Genomic DNA, 20,401 nt, shown 5'->3' with positions numbered 1-20,401 from the left:
TCTGGTAAGACAGCAACTAAGCCAACAAAGGAACAAAATCAATGCAGGTATCAGGTGGAGTCATTTGTTCACGGAGGTGATGAGCATAGAGGTGGGAAAGAAAGTTAATTAGGCAGGAAGGTGGTCTAACTCTTGCCTCCTTTCCCCACAACCTCAAACCCAGGAGACGTCACAACTGACCCCTCCTCAGCATATTTCCATGTCTTGGATACTCTACAATCCCAGAACTCTAAGAGAGTTCTACCAGCAGCAAGCGCGGTCTCCTTCATGGCACTGCGGAGCACTAGAGTTGCTGGCCTCTGATCACCAGACAACATTTGCAAGGCAGGCCTTCCACGCTGAGGGATGAGATTCCAGGCAAAGGCCAACCACTGCCCATGCTATTTCAACCTTACTTCTCTGGAAGAGACAGTGCAGGTCCAATCAGTTGCTGAGATCGTGACACCTCAACAATATTCTGCACAACTTTTTCTTTTCTGTGGTTGAGAAAAATAAGGTAGAAACAGTTGTTATGTTTTTGACACTGTAAATAAACTTTTTTTAATCATTCATGAGAATTTGACATTGTTGGCTGGACTATCATTTATTGATCATTTGTTATTGTGCTGAAGAAGGTGGTGGTGTGCTGTTTTCTTGAATCACTGTAGTCCATATGCTGTAGGTAGACCTGCAATGCTTTTGGAGAGCAATTCCAGAATTTTGACTCAGCAACACGAAAGGAATGGTAGATACATTTCCAAGTCTGGATGATATGTGGCTTGGAAGGGATTCTGTAGATGGTGGTATTTCCATGTATCTGCTGACTTTGTCTCCCCAGATGGTGATTACCATGTGTTTGGAAGATGCTGTTTTCGCAGTTTTAGTGATTTTCTGCAGTGCATCTAGTGGAAAGTACACCGTGCCGCCTTTGAGCATTGATGGTGGAGGGGGTTTATGAATGTCGCACTAAAAGTAACCAGTTGTAATCTGAGCCAGGCTCAGCAATCACTAGTTTGCAAAGGGTTTTCTCCTGGGACAATGTTTTAGCTGGCTTTAAACTCGAAGTGCTAGAAAATTATTGCATCAAGTTATGGGAATGTATTCTCATTAAAATCTTGGTGATCACAGCTAATTCATTCGGGTAATATGGGAACATACAGATTCTCTTGCAGCAAGCATAAAATCAAGGTACAAAAGAAAACTGTTCAATAGCTAAGTGATAATGGGAACTGCAAATGCTGGAGAATCCAAGATAACAAAGTGTGGACCTGGATGAACACAGCAGGCCAAGCAGCATCTCAGGAGCACAAAGCTGACGTTTCGGGCCTAGACCCTTCATCACAGAGGGGAATGGGGAGAGGGAACTGGAATAAATAGGGAGAGAGGGGGAGGCGGAACGAAGATGGAGAGAAAAGAAGATAGGTGGACAGGAGAGTATAGGTGGGGAGGTAGGGAGGGGATAGGTCAGTAGGGTAGATGGACAGGTCAAGGAGGCGGGATGAGGTGGTAGGTAGGAAATGGAGGTGCAGCTTGAGGTGGGAGGAAGGGATGGGTGAGAGGAAGAACAGGTTAGGGAAGTAGAGACAGGTTGGGCTGGTTTTGGGATGCAGTGGGGGGAGGGGAAGAACTGGGCTGGTTTTGGGATGCAGTGGGGGAAGGGGAGATTTTGAAGCTTGTGAAGTCCACATTGCTACCATTGGGCTGCAGGGTTCCCAAGTGGAATATGAGTTGCTGTTCCAGCAACCTTCGGGTGGCATCATTGTGGCACTGCAGGAGGCCCATGATGGGCATGTCGTCTGAGAAATGGGAAGGGGAGTTAAAGTGGTTTGCGACTGGGAGGTGCAGTTGTTTGTTGCGAACCGAGCAGAGGTGTTCTGCAAAGCGGTCCCCAAGCCTCCGCTTGGTTTCCCCAATGTACAGGAAGCCACACCGGATGCAATGGATACAATATACCACATTGGCAGATGTGCAGGTGAACATCTGCTTGATATGGAAGGTCATTTTGGGGCCTGGGATGGGGGTGAGGGAGGAGGTGTGGGGTCAAGTGTAGCACTTGCTGCGGTTGCAGGGGAAGGTGCCGGGTGTGGTGGGGTTGGAGGGGAGTGTGGAGCGGACAAGGGAGTCGCGGAGAGAGTGGTCTCTCCGGAAGGCAGACAAGAGTGGGGATGGAAAAATGTCTTGGGTGGTGGGGTCGGATTGTAGATGGCGGAGTATCGGAGGATGATACGTTGTATCCGGAGGTTGGTGGGGTGGTATGTGAGAACGAGGGGGATCCTCCGGGGGCGGGTGTGGCAGGGGCGGGGTGTGAGGGATGTGTTGCAGGAAATGCGGGAGACGCGGTCAAGCGCGTTCTTGACCGCTGCGGGGGGGAAGTTGCGGTCCTTGAAGAATTTGGATATCTGGGATGTGCGGGAGTGGAATGCCTCATCCTGGGAGCAGATGCGGCGGAGGCGGAGGAATTCGGAATAGGAGATGAAATTTTTGCAGTAGAGTGGGTGGGAGGAGGTGTATTCTAGGTAGCTGTGGGAGTCAGTGGGCTTGAAATGGACATCAGTTTCTCGCTGGTTACCTGAGATGGAGACTGAGAGGTCCAGGAATGAGAGGGACGCGTTGGAGATGGCCCAGGTGAACTTGAGGTTGGTGTGGAAGGTGTTGGTAAAGTGCATGAACTGTTCAAGCTCCTCTGGGGAGCAAGAGGCAGCGCCGATACAGTCATCAATGTAACGGAGGAAGAGGTGGGGTTTGGGGCCTGTGTAGGTGCGGAAGAGGGACTGCTCCATGTAACCTACAAAGAGGCAGGCATAGCTTGGGCCCATGCGGGTACCCATGGCCACCCCCTTTGTCTGTAGGAAGCCTTCCACCTCATTCTTCCCCAACACCGCACAGCCTGTTTCTATCTCCTTCCCAAAATCCACAAAACTGCCTGCCCTGGTCGACCCATCGTCTCAGCCTGTTCCTGCCCCACCGAACTCATCTCCAACTATCTGGACTCCATTTTCTCCCCTTTGGTCCAGGAACTCCCCACCTACGTCTGTGACACCACCCACGCCGTCCACCTCCTCCAGGACTTCCAATTCCCTGGCCCCCAACACCTCATTTTCACCATGGACATCCAGTCCGTATACAACTGTATTCCTCATGCAGATGGCCTCAAGGTCCTCCGCTTCTTCCTGTCCCGCAGGCCCGGCCAATCCCCCTCTACCGACACCCTCATCTGTCTAGCCGAACTCGTCCTCACCCTCAACAACTTCTCTTTCGATTCCTCCCACTTCCTACAGACAAAGGGGGTGGCCATGGGCACCCGCATGGGCCCAAGCTATGCCTGCCTCTTTGTAGGTTACGTGGAACAGTCCCTCTTCCGCACCTACACAGGCCCCAAACCCCACCTCTTCCTCCATTACATTGATGACTGTATCGGCACCGCCTCTTGCTCCCCAAAGGAGCTTGAACAGTTCATGCACTTTACCAACACCTTCCACACCAACCTCAAGTTCACCTGGGCCATCTCCAACACATCCCTCACCTTCCTGGACCTCTCAGTCTCCATCTCAGGTAACCTGCGAGAAACTGATGTCCATTTCAAGCCCACTGACTCCCACTGCTACCTAGAATACACCTCCTCCCACCCACCCTCCTGCAAAAATTCCATCACCCTATTCCCAATTCCTCCGCCTCTGCCGCATCTGCTCCCAGGATGAAGCATTCCACTCCCGCACATCCCAGATGTCCACGTTCTTCAAGGACCGCAACTTTCCCCCGCAGCGGTCAAGAACGCGCTTGGCCGCGTCTCCCGCATTTCCCGCAACACATCCCTCACACCCTGCCCCTGCCACAACCGCCCCCAAAGGATCCCCCTCGTTCTCACATACCACCCCACCAACTGCCAGATACAACGTATCATCCTCCGACACTTCCGCAATCTACAATCCGACCCCACCGCCCAAGACATTTTTCCATCCCCACCCTTGTCTGCCTTCTGGAGAGACCGCTCTCTCCGCGACTCCCTTGTCCGCTCCACACTCCCCTCCAACCCCACCACACCCGGCACTTTCCCCTGCAACCGCAGGAGGTGCTACACTTGACCCCACACCTCCTCCCTCACCCCATCCCAGGCCGCAATATGACCTTCCATATCAAGCAGATGTTCACCTGCACATCTGCCAATGTGGTATATTGTATCCATTGCACCCGGTGTGGCTTCCTGTACATTGGGGAAACCAAGCGGAGGCTTGGGGACCGCTTTGCAGAACACCTCCGCTCGGTTCGCAACAAACAACTGCACCTCCCAGTCGCGAACCACTTTAACTCCCCCTCCCATTCCTCAGACGACATATCCATCATGGGCCTTCTGCAGTGCCACAATGATGCCACCGGAAGGTTGCTGGAACAGCAACTCATATTCCACTTGGGAACCCTGCAGCCCAATGGTATCAATGTGGACTTCACAAGCTTCAAAATCTCCCCTTCCCCCACTGCATCCCAAAACCAGCCCAGCCTGTCTCTGCCTCCCTAACCTGTTCTTCCTCTCGCCCATCACTTCCTCCCACCTCAAGCCGCACCTCCATTTCCTACCTACCACCTCATCCCGCCTCCTTGACCTGTCCATCTTCCCTACTGACCTATCCCCTCCCTACCTCCCCACCTATACTCTCCTCTCCACCTATCTTCTTTTCTCTCCATCTTCGTTCCGCCTCCCCCTCTCTCCCTATTTATTCCAGTTCCCTCTCCCCATACCCCTCTCTGATGAAGGGTCTAGGCCTGAAATGTCAGCTTTTGTGCTCCTGAGATGCTGCTTGGCCTGCTGTGTTCATCCAGCTCCACACTTTGTTATGTTCAATAGCTAATTCAGAATTCAACAATGACACTTGCCCAGCAAATTCATTCTCATTCAAATTTAAACTATTAGTTTGAGAAATGATTGCATTTACACAGACTTTAACGTCTGTTTAATTAATATTGTTTTCTTTATTAATTACAGGTGTGTTGGTTGGAATTACCAGCTTGTCTCAACATATCATATGTGAATTGGCTTATTATTTCATTCCAGGTTTGAGTGAGCAGAGATAGGAGAATTCTGAGCTCCATAAGTCCGGTATATAAATATGGCCGCTCCAGTGGGCCTGTGGAGATTAGATATCTGATTCAGAAACCTGGAAGAACTGAATAGGCTGCTGGGTGTGGAAGTGAACTATATGGGAGAGGTCCAGGACTGGGTCTCAGCTTTAAAGATAAAGAATAAATTAAGAAACAACCCTTAGTCCTCATCTCACCCACCCTGACACCCCATACACTTCTACCATTCCCATAACCCATCTGTACCATAATAACCTACAGAAGGCAGTGTGCACAGCCCAGACCATCACAGAAGCCAACTTTCTATCCATGGACTATATTTACAAGGTTCGTTGCCACAGAAAAGTGGCCAAAATCATCAAAGATCCATCATATCCTGGTGATGGCCTCCTGCAACCTCTTCTGTCAGGCAGAAAAAGTACAGAAGTCTGATCACATGCACAAGCAGGTTCAGAACAGCTTCTTTCCAGCTGCTATCAGACTGTTCAATGGACTTGAGCCTTAAATAATGTAATCTGTAATGTAACCTGTTTGTTTCTAAGTCTTTTTTGATCTGTACATCACATGCCTGCTATGATCTGCCTGTACTGCTCATAAATGAAGCTTTTCACTGTATTTGGGTACATGTGACAATAAAATCAATCAATCAATCAACATGTCCCTACGCACTTCCCATTGTCTGTCATGAAGCTAATGGCCCTCAACCAAAGTCCTTGGCACTTTGACAATATGACAATTCATGCTAGCCCACACCCATTTCAATTTCCCCTAACACCTACCAACACTGTGAAAACTCACTTAGTATCCAACATGGTCAGACCAGAGCCAATGCAGATAAATAAAGTTCACGGTGTCTTTTGCAGACTTCATTGAAATGAAAACCAAATTATCTCATTCACAAAAAACATCTTATATTTAAATTCCTTCAACTAAATGGAGCCTATTAATAACAACAATTTCATGTAAGTGCACATTCTTTTGTAATAATGAGGTTTGGAATCATCGTCCTATATCAAAGAGTGTGTAACCCTTGTAGCCATCAATAAAACAGTTAAAAGACAGGCATTCTGCTGTCATAATAATGGCCATGAAATTAGTCATGCAACACCAATCTCAGCCTTCTGTTCTGAACAAAGTTAAATAGTAGAAGGGTCTAGGCCCGAAACGTCAGCTTTTGGGCTCCCAAGATGCTGCTTGGCCTGCTGTGTTCATCTAGCTAACACTTTGTTATCTCGGATTCTCCAGCATCTGCAGTTCCCATTATCTCTAAAATAGCAGGCAATCTTTTGTAATAGCCCAGAGATAATGGCAACTGCAGGTGCCGGAGAATCCGAGGTAACAAAGTGTGGAGCTGGATGAACACAGTAGCATTTTAGGAGCACAAAAGCTGATGTTTAGAGCCTAGATCCTTCATCAGAATAGGGGGATGAGGAGAGGATTCTGAAATAAAAAGGGAGAGAGGTGGAGGCGGACCGAGGATGGATGGAGGAGAAGATAGGTGGAGAGAAGAGTATAGGCGGGGAAGTAGGGAGGGGATAGGTCTCAGACATTTCTTTTCAGAGATTTTAAAGGACTTTTAAATTACTTTATAGCTTGAAATAAATGTTTGACTAATACTTTTGACAGGTAGCCTTGACACTTTTGGTAGCTCTCTTTGAGCTGTCATCTTGAAAATTTTGATGTCTCATCTTACGAGGTCCTTTGGCACATGCTTTTGACAAAACCTGACAGGTCTGTTTACAGTTTCAATGGTTTTGACTGTAATTTTGTTTTAAATAATTAGTGCTCATATTTATGCCTACTTTTAACATTTAAAAAATGGCACCTTGCTCTACCAGAGGCACACAAGGATGAGAATCAAAGGTATACTTTGCCTCTTAAAGGGGCTACCTTGACGATCCAAACAATTATACAAAGTTCAGACTTACTCCTGTTAGCTCTAATGTGCACATTTTGGCCTTCACATTGCACAACCAGCAAAATACCACTCCATTGGAGGAAGCTAAACTCATATAACCAGGTGTCTCCATCAAATATATATGTCCCAAATGAATCCCGTTCCATTCCAGTTCCCACAGAAAGGTCTCTTTTGTGATGAAAAACTGGGCCTTTGTATTACATCATGAATTATATTGTAACACTGGGTATAATCTTTTGTAAGTGACTCATAATATTTTAGCTCGGGTGTTGAATTCTTCAGTAAGTTATATTGGAATTTTCTCAAATATATGTACAACATTATTGGTTACATTTATTATTATGTGTAATTTGTTTGTAATAATATAATGATTTTATGTTTTATTTCTGTGGAAGGCAATAAAAGCCTGTAAACTCTTCTAAGTGAAATTTATCCAAGTTACAAATAAGAATATTGATCCCTTGCGATAAGATTGTGAAACGATCCTTGCCTTGGCTTGCTACAGATCTGGTTTTGGATTACAACTCCTTTCACAGTACAGTTAACCTCTACCATTGACAAGGTCATTTGAAGTATAAATAAATGAACAGTACAACACAACATAACGACCTGCTTCTCACCATTCTCCCAACAATATCTGAAGAAAATATTAACAGAACGGAACAATAAACTTATTTGAACAAAATAGCATGGGTTTAGAGGCATTGTTTATTTTTTTTTACATAAAATATGAGAGTAATTGTTGCCCGAAAGGGAACTGGCCTTCAGGTGCATTTGTAATGTGTATTGTATGTGTTAATTCATACTCGATTAATACCTACTTGTCAATAATGTTGTGGGGACGAATTGGGAGCACTCAGAGCTCACTGCAAACTTTGTGATCCAGCTTATTGCGAAAAAACACATCTAGTTAATGGATATTAATTATCAAAATGGACAAAAAGTGAAAAAAAAACAGAGAGAAATGCAATGGTATTGTGCAGGTTGCCTGAATGAGCCAAAATAGAAAATGAGATGTTCTAAAAAAACAGGCAATTTTAATCTGCTGACACAGATTTTTTGCTCTGTTGCATATCATAATTGTAATTCTTCTAAGGTTTAGGCTTGTAATCTGTCCCATTAATTGAAGATTATATGACTACCTCAACCACCGAATTTAAAGAACTTGAATCGTCTTAATTCACACAGTATTTCATCAAGTATTATGCTAAAATTTTCTGCACAGAATACAAAATACAAAACCTCAAACGATATGAGATGTCTTTGCTGATAAGATGAACCATTACTTCAGCAAAGGAGGACAACATCATTTAATGCATTCAAGGATGTGGAAATGCATGATTTTTCATGCCCATTGTACAACTTCACATTGGTTAACTGAACCATATTTGCCACATTTTGTTTAGTGTATTCTTTTTAAAAGTGTGAGGTAAAAGTTTATAAAAGATAAATAAAACTACAATACAATGAAATATTATGTGACAAAATATTTCTTCTTATTTGTGAAATATCAAAAGATTAAAAAGCAGGAACAGCATAGATATACCCTGTTTACATTTCACCAAGGCTGAAACGACAATTGTAACATTTTTAATGGAACTTTTGGCCAGATCAAAATTCACTCCAAGCTCTTCGCTTTCACCTGACCTTGGGGTGATCCCATTTAGGGCATTGAGCTCAAAACTAGTCTCCATCTTACAAAAAAAGACATAAATGCATTGGAGTAGGTATAAACATGAATCTACAACGATGCTACCAAAAATGAGAGGTTAAATCCATTCAGAAAAATTGAAACGTTAGGTACTTCTGTCTAGAAAACAGAAGACACCTGGGTAGTCAAATAAATATCTTTAAAATTATGGAACTGTTTGATAATGTAGACTGTGGACTGGATTTTGCAGCATGTCATAATTCCAGTTATACAGGCATGGGGGGTACTGTCCATGATTCTGCAGCTTTCCTGCAGGCAGTTAATGCTGAAAGGAGTACCACCTGATTTAAGAACAGATTCACATCCCATTTCATGGGGGATTGCGGGAAAGGGATGTGGGGGCTGGGGCAAGGGCACCCTTCATAACAGTGCGGCTGACTTATGAAACCAGCAGCATCAGAATCAGGTGGTGACCATTGCTGGAACTATAGACACTGCTTGAAGCAAGGGGAGGCTGGATTGCCAGCTAAGTGTCACTTAGCATCCTTCTGCGATTTTACCATCCGTGACGATTAAAGAGTGGGCAGGGATCTCCTTTGGGAAAGAGTGCTTCCAATGGATACAGAGAATATTTAAATGAAGATTCTGATGAAGCAGTTTGGGAACATATGAATTAGAAACAAATGTAGCTCGCTCAGCCCTAAAGCCTACTCTGCCATTCAATAAGTTTATGGCTGAGCTGATTACGCCACAATCCTGCCTAGCCCTGATAACTTTTCATTCTCTTACTTATCAAGAATCAATCTACTTCTGCCTTACAAAAATTCAATAACTTTGCTTCCACTGCCTTTTGAGGAAGTGAGTTCTAAAGAATTGTGACCCTTTGTCAGAAAAGGCCTGCTATTTTAAATGGACAGTCCCTTACTTTAAACCAGTGAATTCTAGTACAGCTAAAAGTCATTAGATATTGTGCAACTATTTTAACAGCTTCTGTGTTCAGTTTTTGAAATGGAGCTTCAAGTCTAATAATATCTTCACGCCTGCACGGGGCTCAATAGTTAGAAGGTCACAGATTCAGAAGGTATTAACAACAGATGGCCATTCAGTCCCTCATATCTGTCCCACTTGTTCAAGTTCTACTCCAAGACTGAGGTCATAATCTAAGTGAGCAATGTGGTGCAGGGCCAAGGGCTACAATCTTTCAGGTGAAATATTAAAGCAAGATCCTCTCGGCCCTCTGAGATTTAATGATCTCATGGTATCATTTCAAAGAGGAACAGAGCAGTTCTCCTCAAAATTTGATAAATATGTAACTGACGTGACACACTCAAGAGTTCATTATCATTAGGATTTATGTCACTGCCCTTTGCGGAATCTTGATTTGCTTACATTGGTCACTATGTTTGTCTAAATTACAGCAAAGACAGCTTTCCAATTTAATATAAGATAATAAAGTGTGAAGCTGGACGAACACAGCAGGCCAAGCAGCATCTCAGGAGCACAAAAGCTGACGTTTCGGGCCTAGACCCCTCATCAGAGAGGGGGATGCGGTGAGGGTTCTGAAATAAATAGGGAGAGATGGGGAGGCGGACCGAAGATGGAGAGAAAAGAAGATAGGTGGAGAGGAGCAGCTTTCCAATTGTTAGGTTGGGTACAAAGTCTTATGGGGTATCTCAAGGTTTAGAAAACAAGGTTTAGAAATACAAATTTTCACTTGAATCAAACTCTGGTGATCGGTCAACTAAACCGATGGTAAATTCTGTCTCCTTTACTGTAATACAGGTACAGCTGAGCTGTCAATGTTAAGATGACAGCTTGAACAGCAAGCATTAATTACATTGACACTCATTCACATGTTTAAGCCAGGAATGCCAGCGGTGAGTCCAGCTGCCGTTCAACATTCTGCATTTGTCAAAAAATATCTGCCAGTAGATAGATCAAACTGAGCACATGTGGCTTAGTGTCAGCCCAAGACAGGAGAAGAAATCGCACAACACATTGAACAGATGAAGCCACTTTTGGAGTTATATTTGCCTGGATGCCATAGGATGGCAGATTCTAAAGTACAACAAAGAAAGATAAATCAAGTGACATAGTTTCCATTCTCAAACAAAATTACAACTGCTTCAGATATCCTCGTCCCTCAAATAAATCTAATGGTGATTATTACTACAGTGAAACAAATGCTGCACATCTGTTTAATTGACTATTCTTTGGGAAGTTGCTGTCTAAGAGAAAGCCTGAAGGGTTGTAGAATAAAACATTCCATTTTGGTTACACTCATAGTCCTGCTGTGCTGTCCCATTATGAGTGGTTGTCATCAAATATGGATTGAAAGAAATTGTTTGCTGCTTTTAAGGATCTGTCATTCCAATGCTTTCAAGTAACTGCAGCACACAATGTGATTTCTGCTTTGTAGGCAAACGGAGGCTGCTTCTTATTGAAGGGAAATGTGAATAAAATGTCAAGTAAAATTAGAAACCAGGACAGAAACATCGTGTGAAGGGTTTTCTTCAGATTCTTGTGTGGAACATGGGTGACAGTAGTAAGGCCAGCACTTGCTGCACATTCCCCAGTGTCCCTGGAACCAATAAGATCTCTCGGTCATTTCAAAAGTCATTTAAGAAAGAACTACATTGCTCTAGGTCTAGAGTTTCAGCCCACTTCTTTAGAACTTGCAATTCATGGGCTCGCCGAGTAGTTGTGGTCCACATGTCTGGATTTGTTCACCATTTGAAAATCAAGTATTAAATATCCTAACTATTACCCTTTCCAAACTAGCTCCATATTCTGCATATTCCCAATGCATTTCTGTGCCTATTTAATAGTACACAGGGAACAGAAAAAATGAGCTATATAATAGGAGGAGCAAATCTTGAAATGTTCCCAAATGACAAATAGTTATTCAAAAATCTGCATTTTAACAATATGGTATTTACAAGCCTCTAAAAGTTGCAGTCAGACAGTTTTATTGTATCAACAAAAGAAGATTTACTTCATTCATATCTCTTAATCTTATCCAAATAAACAAACAGACTTTGTGAAAAAAACATATCAAAAAAAGCACTCTATATCAATCTTTAAAGAAAAACATTTGGATAGGTACCTGAATGGGAAGGGTTTAGAGGGATCTGGACCAAATGCGAGCAATTGGAATTAGCTGAGTAGGCTTCTTGATTAGTATGGTCCAGTTTGTGCCGAAGGGCCTGTTTCCATGCTGTATTACTCTTTGACTCTATGACTTATTGTAATCATACATATATTTCAAAAAATCAAAATAAACCTGTCAAGACAGAGTCCAACTGAACAAATTCATTTGTGTTCGGAGATAATGGGAACTGCAGATGCTGGAGATCCAAGATAAAAAAGTCTGGAGCTGGATGAACACAGAAGGCCAAGCAGCATCTTAGGAGCACAAAAGGCTTTTCTGATGAAGGGCCTAGGCCCAAATCATCAGCTTTTATGCTCCTAAGATACTGCTTGGCCTTCTGTGTTCATCCAGCTTCACACTTTGTGATCTCAAATTCATTTGTGTGTTTTGGAACTCACCCAAGCATTCAGAAGGAGATTAGCTGAAAACTAAATCAACAGAAGCATTTGAGAAGATATCTGTTAATTTGGATGGTACTCGAAGAGGCATGGGCCATGAAGATGACGTAGGCATGTGGAAGTGCCATGGGTAGTGGGTGGAAGGGTAAGAGGTGAGGGCCCGATGACTTAGTAGCCTTTGAAACAAATGGAACAAAGTCCGACAGAACAGAAACAGGCTTTCTGACCAGCTCACAGTGGCACCTCTTGTGCTTGTATCTAGTCTGTGTCTAGGTTGCTGGTCTCAACACAATATTATTCCAACTTCCTCCAAGCAAAAATGTTATTTATTAAGAGTTATTCATATCAAAATGGGTCTGCTATGTCACAAAATCTCCCAATTCAACATTCTCATGTATTTAGTGAAACTCCTCAGATACTATCTGACCTGCTGTGTATTTTCAGTATTCTCTGTTTTTACTTCATATAGAGTCATAGAATCATACAGCACGGAAATAGACCGTTATGCCAAACATAATCCCAAACTAAAATAGTCCCATGTGCCTGCTCCTGGCTAATATCCCTTCAAACCCTTCCTATTCATACACCTATCCAAATGTCTTTTAAATGTTAAACTGTAACATCATCCACCACTTCCTCAGGAAGTTCATTCCACATGCAAACTACCCTTTGTGTAAAAAAAATGTGCCTTTTATTTCTTTTTTAAATCTCACTCCTCTCACCTTAAAAATGTGCGCCCTAGTTTTGAAATCCCCCATCCTAAGGAAAAGGCAACTACCATTAACTCTATCTATACCGCTCATTACTTTATTATCTTCTATCAGGATGCCTCTCAACCTCTAATGATCCAGCGGGAAAAACCCCAGCCTATTCTGCCATTCTTTATAACCCAAAACTTCCACATTCATTTCGCATAAAAACCTTTTGGGAAGTTTTGTAGTTGTCAAGGACTCTCAATAAATGTATATCAGTCTTTCTTTCTTTTTCATCAAATTCTGCTGCGGTAGATTTTTACTCAAGCAAACTAATATTGTTATTTTGCCACAATATACACAAAAATGGCATTCATTTATAGAACAATATTTACGCAATCGACTTGAGTTCTTGCATGTTGCACACAAAAGGTGCATAATGTGAGTCAATAACATACTCTGAACTGCTGACAAATTACTATTTTAACCTCAAAGTGGAGAACATCATCACAAGTGAAAATAAAAAAAATCACTCAGCGAGGAGTTTAAATATGATTAACTTTTTGCATGAATAATTAGATGGGCTGAGATACAAGTGTAACAAATTAGCCTTTTTTTATGAGCAATGGATAGAATTCCTAATGAAAATATGCAATTGCTTGGAACATTTGTTATGAATTCATTATAATTTTACCACATTCAGGATTGTCATTATAAATGAAGGTGGCATGGTCTTTTAGAGAGATGCTTTGAAGGTACATTAATATGTTTTTTACAACATGGCAATTTTGTTTGATATTTGTTTCCAATTTCTTTAAGATAGATGCTGTATGATTGATAGGAAATTATATGCACATGGTCCATTATGACAAGCTTCATGAAGTCAAGATATGCTGGCTGACAATTTTTGATTATCTGCCTTAGTAAACCCAAAGTAGGAATGCACAGGAAGCAAATAAAGTTCAGTGATGCTGCCCCTTTTCATTTTTCAAGAGGCCTACTTGAGAAAAATTAATGAGACAAATTCACAAAGAATATTTTTCTTCATCAGAGCAATCAAGTTCTTAAAGTAATCTAGCAAATAATTGTTTCACCCGAAGACATAATATTATAATGATATGACACTCAGAAACAAGATTGGAATACCTCTTCCTTCTCAGAAACAAGATTGGAATACCTCTTCCTTCTCATTGTCATTGCAGTCATCCTATTCTAGGTGTCTGCTTTATTCCCATATCTCTTTGAACCCCTTGCCTTCAATTTCCTGTCTAAACTAGTATTAAATTTTGATATGCTCTTACTTAAATCAACAATTCTACTTCTATTTTTCACTATCTCACAGTCCTCTGTGAAAAAGATAGCTTCCTGACTTTTGCCCAATACTTACACATTTACACTTCTGTCTCCTCATTCTACACAACTAAATCGGGAAGTTTCTTCCTACATTATGCCAACTTTCTCAGAAGTCTCAAAAGCACTATCAAATCAACCCCTAAACTCCTCTGCCCTGACAACATTCCCAATTTGTCACTGCATAGTGCATTTGTATTTTCTCATATCTGTCTACACGCTAATGATGCTATTGCCTATTGCGATGAAGTGAAGAGCACTGAACTGATTACTATCCTTGTCGCACTCCAATACTAGAGGTGATACTGCCAACAATGTATTTATCATGCTGTATCTCAGTCAGTTTCAGGAGGGAGTCCATGAGGATTCTTAAATAACAAGTAAGTAACTAGTTTATTGAGGACAAAATTCACTAAAGTAAATAAATAAAATTCACAACTGAAGCTTACTTACTGTAAACTATGAGAAAATATAAAACTATCCTTCTAAAAGAAAACAAACACACAAACATGCATTATTAGCATTTAAATTGAGGCAAAAGAAAAATTATTCACTGATTGTCCAAATATTGATATACAGCAGGAGCCACTTTGCACACATGTTTACTGACAATGGAATATCTTCGGGAATCGGGTATAGATGACTTAATTCACTTTTCAGGAGACAATATAAGTAGATTCCAAATTATCCTTTAGGATCGTAGAATCGCTACAGTGTGGAAACAGGCCCATCAACCCAACAAGTCCACACTAACCCACAGAGCATCCCACCCAGACTCATCCCCCAAGCTACACATCCCTGAACACTACAGGCTATTTAGCATGGCTAATCCAGCTAGCCTGTACATCTTTGGATTGTGCAAACTCCACACAGAAAGTCACTGGGGTTGGAATTGAACCTGGGTCCCTGGTGCTGTGAAGCAGCAGTGCTATCCACCGTGCCACCTTTAGGATCCTTCAAGTGTGGAGATGATGTCTTCTAATAAGCTTTCACCTCTCAAAATTTGATGAGAAGATTTGCAGAGAAAGGGCCAATCTTGTGGCTCCTGTAACAAGTTGTCTCAATCTTTCCATCTGTGTTCATATCTAACTTTCCTCTTAGTCAGTCACAAACTGGGTCTTGAAAGGGAAACATGGTGGCTCAGTGGTTAGCACTGCTGTCTCACAGCTCCAGGGAGCTGGGCGACTGTCGGTGTGGAATTTGTACATTATCGCCATGTCTGCATGGATTTCCTCCAGGCATCCTGGTTTCCTCCCACAGCTCAAAGATCTGCAAGTTATGTGGATTGGTGGTGCTAAATTTCTCATAGTTTCCAGGGATTTATAGGCTAAAGTAGTTAGTTGTAGGAAATCCAGGGTTATAGGAATAAAGTAGGGGTTTATGGAGATTTGGTGTGGGCCCAATTAGCTGAATGGCTTACTTCCACCATGTAGGAATTCTATCTCTCTCAGTAAGTGCTGTAGTTACAGTGTTTCTATCTAAACAGCTTGTCACTTGAAAATGCAATATTGTGGCTTAGATAATGTTTTTAGCTTTGTAATTTTTTTACCCAAAAAGATCAAAGTATATCATATATCATATATATTTTATATATGAAGATACATACACACGTTCAGTTATAATATTCAGATTTAATGTGTTGAAAAATATGTATTCATATCAACATTAATACTCTAATAAGATGGGGACATCAAAGCTTCACAAAATAAAACATTATCTGACTCTGACACAGGAGGATATAATTCAATCCATTGCTTCTCTGTCATTTCTCTGTAAATCCAGTCAGTCTTATTTCTCCACTCAATCCTTTGAATTATATGCCCCCAAAACAATGCCATTCAGATCTTTTACAGTGTTTGAAACTAAAATAGCCTCAGTCAAGTCCTGCCCACAAGCTGGTCACAATCACCCATCTTTCCCCAAGCCCTACCTCCTCGGTATAAACTGTAACATTCTGCCAGTTGCTTGGGTTTGGAAACCACTACACATTGCGCTCAGAGATAATGGGAACTGCAGATGCTGGAGAATCCAAGATAACAAAGTGTGGAGCTGGATGAACACAGCAGGCCAAGCAGCATCTTAGGCCTAGACCCTTCATCAGAAAATCACATTGCTCTCAATTTTGTTTGATGCACTAAAACATATGATCAGCGAAGACAAATGAACCTATTTTGATCGAATTAGATTCAGGTTATTCACAGATGGAGGACAGTATGTTTTTATTAAAAATACTTATTCTTACCAATAAGCCTACTTTTAGATGTAGGTTACTACTCTTGAAAAATAGTGTCATATAATGGAGAGAAACTTGAAGAAACATCAGTATTGCCTAAATGAGCTGGTCCAGTGAACATACTGATCTCTTTGATGATGTTTCAAAGCATTTGACAATAATTTTACTTGATGAATCATTCACATTATGGAAAGAGAGGGATTTAATAAGAGAACAGAGTTTCCAGGAGAATCCATTGGAAACTTCATCGATAAAGTATGTGTTGTCCCAATCTTGTGAACATGGAGTGTTACTACCAGAAGCATTCAGGAACAGAACTATCACAGCAAAATTTGCTGTATATTGTTCAGATCTTTTACATCCAAAAGAAGACTTCACTCAGAAGAAAAACAAGTTATCCAGGTTATGCTAGAAGCTGAGATTTTGAACAAACAGAGAAAAAGATCAGGAGAACAAATTTACTCCAGAATGCAATGAAGGCTATCCACTTAATAAGATACAAACACTCATTTACATGACAAATTAATGCAGTGCACATTCATATATTTTGATGCCATGACACACACTTCAAGATGTGGAGGAGAGAAACACATACACAAGTACCATGCCCAACTCTGTCACAAGAACATTACTTTTGCAAGAAAGTGGGACATTTTCAAACAATGTGCAAAAAACAGAAACAATCCTTAAACAACTGCTTACATTTGCAAAGATTTCAAAACTTACAAATGCACACCATGAGATTAAAAAACTCTTATCAAAATATAGAAGATTGATTAGAAGATCTAAGTATGGTGCATGACATAGCTCATTTAGAAGCAACACCACAACTATTCCTAAAGTAAATGATAGGTAATACATCAGAACTAGACATAACCATACTTATACAAGCTAATGGGCATCCAATTTAATTCAGGTTCGATACAGTGGCGAGCATCATGGTATTTTCCAACAAAACTATTTGGCTGAAAAGAAATTGCAACATGCTGCTTTGATTCTACACAGCACATCTATAATCAATGTTAAAAGTATTTTTACAACATAAAGTAAGGCCCAGATTTTTCACTGGCCAACCACAAATTATTTTGGTGATGCCCAAAAGGGTATTGTCCAAGAAAATGAAGGATCTATTGGGTAAATCCCCCTTACCTGGAACCCTCTGAAGCTCTTCTTTTAAATTTTGGAGCATAATGATGAAATTAAGTAACTAGCAACTCAGTAAAGTTAGACTATCACTTATGTTGTCTAACACACATGTAAATATTAAACTAACTCCATATTTACCTTAGATATAAACCTGCACGCCCAACAGAAAAATCACATTCCTTCCTACTTTGGCTTGACGCCCACATGCTAGTGCAATCAAGAATTACGGAAAAAGGTGGAAAATGGAGTTGAGGATTATCAGGTCAGCCATGGTCTCACTGAAAGTGGAGCTAAACTTGATGGGCTGAATTGTCTACTTCTGCTCCTACATCTTATTGTCCTCCCTCACCGTCCTTCGCTCTCTATCTCCAAGCTCCTTCCCACTCTCTGCCAGACCTGACCTGACATCCCTTCTCCCACCAGCCGACACTTCTTCCCTCCTAGCATATTAATATCATATTTACCTTATATACATGGGATTTGGCAGCAGCTCTCAAAGCAACATCAAATCTCACCAAGGCTGATAATGACCTTTAAAGTGAAAGAATATCAAGCACTAAAAACTAGTCTAATGGTGACCATTGGCTCAAATTTTCTAGCACTGAAAGATGTGGGCATTGGTGAAAAAGTTGGGAAAATGAAGTAGATTTGGCAGTAAGGAGATTCATGATAGAAAGTAAAATGTCCCTGTTCACAACCAAGTATTTAACAGTTAGAGGCCAATTTGAATGCATGAATATCTCTTATGAGTTAATCTCATCTCATTGTGGCTTCCAGTCTCCCATCCACTGGATAGAATTAGACAATAATCTAACAGAAAAACAGAGCACTGACTGAACATGCCTCTTGTTCCTCCATCTTGGGCACCATTCAGCAACATCAGAAGTTACACTCTCTGCACTGCAACTGAGTGCACACCACCATCCATCAGGGCTTCCAGGTTTCTGTTAGAACTAGGACATGGAAATTTGTCTTTGTCTGGTATGTTTAAGGAAATAGACAGGAACCATTCAGGGCAGCCTCAGGCTGACAGAATCTGACTAGGTGCACACTTGGGCTTTCAAGATGGCATCAGAAATCCTTGAAGGCATCCAGTGCTAGGAATCCTGGGAGGTCCTGGCTATGCAAACACCTTTGCATGTGGGGAGATGGAGACTACAATGACTGGGGCATCATATGGGCGTGGTGTACAGGTATAAGGTAAGTGTGGATTGTGGTAAAACTCCAGTTGACTCACTGTGGCTCTTTAGGAAGGGACATCTATTATCCTTACCTAGTCTGGCCTACTTGCATAGACTCTATACATGACTCCAGAAAAACAACAATGTGGTGAATTCTTGACTGCCTCATGAAATGATCTGGCAAGTTACTCAGTTATATAAGAACTGTTACAATGTGTAAAGAAATAAAAGAAGCCAGACAAATTATTTGGTATTGACCTAGCCACCAGAGATAACAGCAGCAGGCCCATCCCTGTCAACCCTGCAAAGTCCTCCTTGTTAACATCTGGGGGCTAGTGCCCAAATTGGAGAGTTGTCTCATAGGCTAGTTGAGAAACAGTATGATGAAGTCATCATCACGATATTGTACCTTACACACAACATCGCAGACAACATCATTTTTCCTGTGTATGTCCTTTTCCATTGGCAGAACAGGCCTAGCTGATGTGCCATACAGTTGGGGGGGAGCTGTCCTGGGAGTTCTCAACATTGACTCCAAACTTTATGACATCTTGTGGCATCAGGTCAAACATAGGCAATGACATCTCCTGCTGATTGCCATGTACTGTCCTCCTCTGGCTGATGAAGCAGTGCTCCTCCACGTTGAACAACACTTGGAGGAAGCACTGAGGGTGGCAAGGTGCAAAGTTCACTGTGAATGGGGGATTTCAATTTTCATCACCAAGAGTAGCTTAACACAGAACTTTGATTGAGCTGGTCAAGGCCTGAAGAACTTGGCTGCTAGATTGGGTCAGCAGCAAGTGCTGTTAGAATGGTCAAGTGATAACACATTAATTTTCTTTGTTCTTGTAGAGTCATACAGAGGCGAAATTGACACTTAGGTCCAATTTATCCATGCCGACCAGGTTTCCCAAACTAATCAATTCCCATTTGCTTGTGTTCGGCCATATCCTTTGAACCTTTCCTCTTCATGTACCTGTCTAAATGTTCGTAAAAATCTTAGAACTGTACCTGCATCTACCACTTTCTCTGGCAGTTAATTCCATATATTCACCACAGTCTGTGTGAAAAAATTGCCCCTCAGGTCCCTTTTAATTTTTTTTCCCTTTCAACTTAAAATTATGCTCCAGGAAAAAAAGTTCCTGCCTATTCAGAGGTCCCCAGCATAACAGCTGCCAGCCTTCAGTTGATTTAGTTTTCTCCATGTGATATCAAAAAATGGCTATAGGCATTGGATTTAGTAAAGGGTGTACGCTCTGATAACATTCTAGCAATAGTTCTGAGAATTGTACTCTAGAATTAGCTGGATCCAAAGCCAAGCTGTTCCAGTACAGCTACAACATTAACATTTGCTTGACAATGAAGAGAATCATTCAGATATGCCCTATCTACAAAAAATAAGAAAAATTCAAACTCCACCCTATCAGTCTCACCCCAGTCATCAACAAAGTGATAGAAGGCATCAAATGAAAACTGAGCTATCAAATGACACTTGAAAAGGATTAACTGCTCAGTTTGGGCTTTGCCAGGGCCATTCATCTCCTGACATCATTACAACCTTGGCTCAAACATAGACAAAAGAACTGAACTTCAGAGTTAAGGCAATGCAGTTTACTCAAAGCTGCATTT

The sequence above is a fragment of the Stegostoma tigrinum genome, chromosome 4 (assembly GCF_030684315.1).
Source record: "Stegostoma tigrinum isolate sSteTig4 chromosome 4, sSteTig4.hap1, whole genome shotgun sequence".
NCBI classification, from domain to species: Eukaryota; Metazoa; Chordata; class Chondrichthyes; order Orectolobiformes; family Stegostomatidae; genus Stegostoma; species Stegostoma tigrinum.
This window is presented reverse-complemented; position numbering follows the sequence as displayed.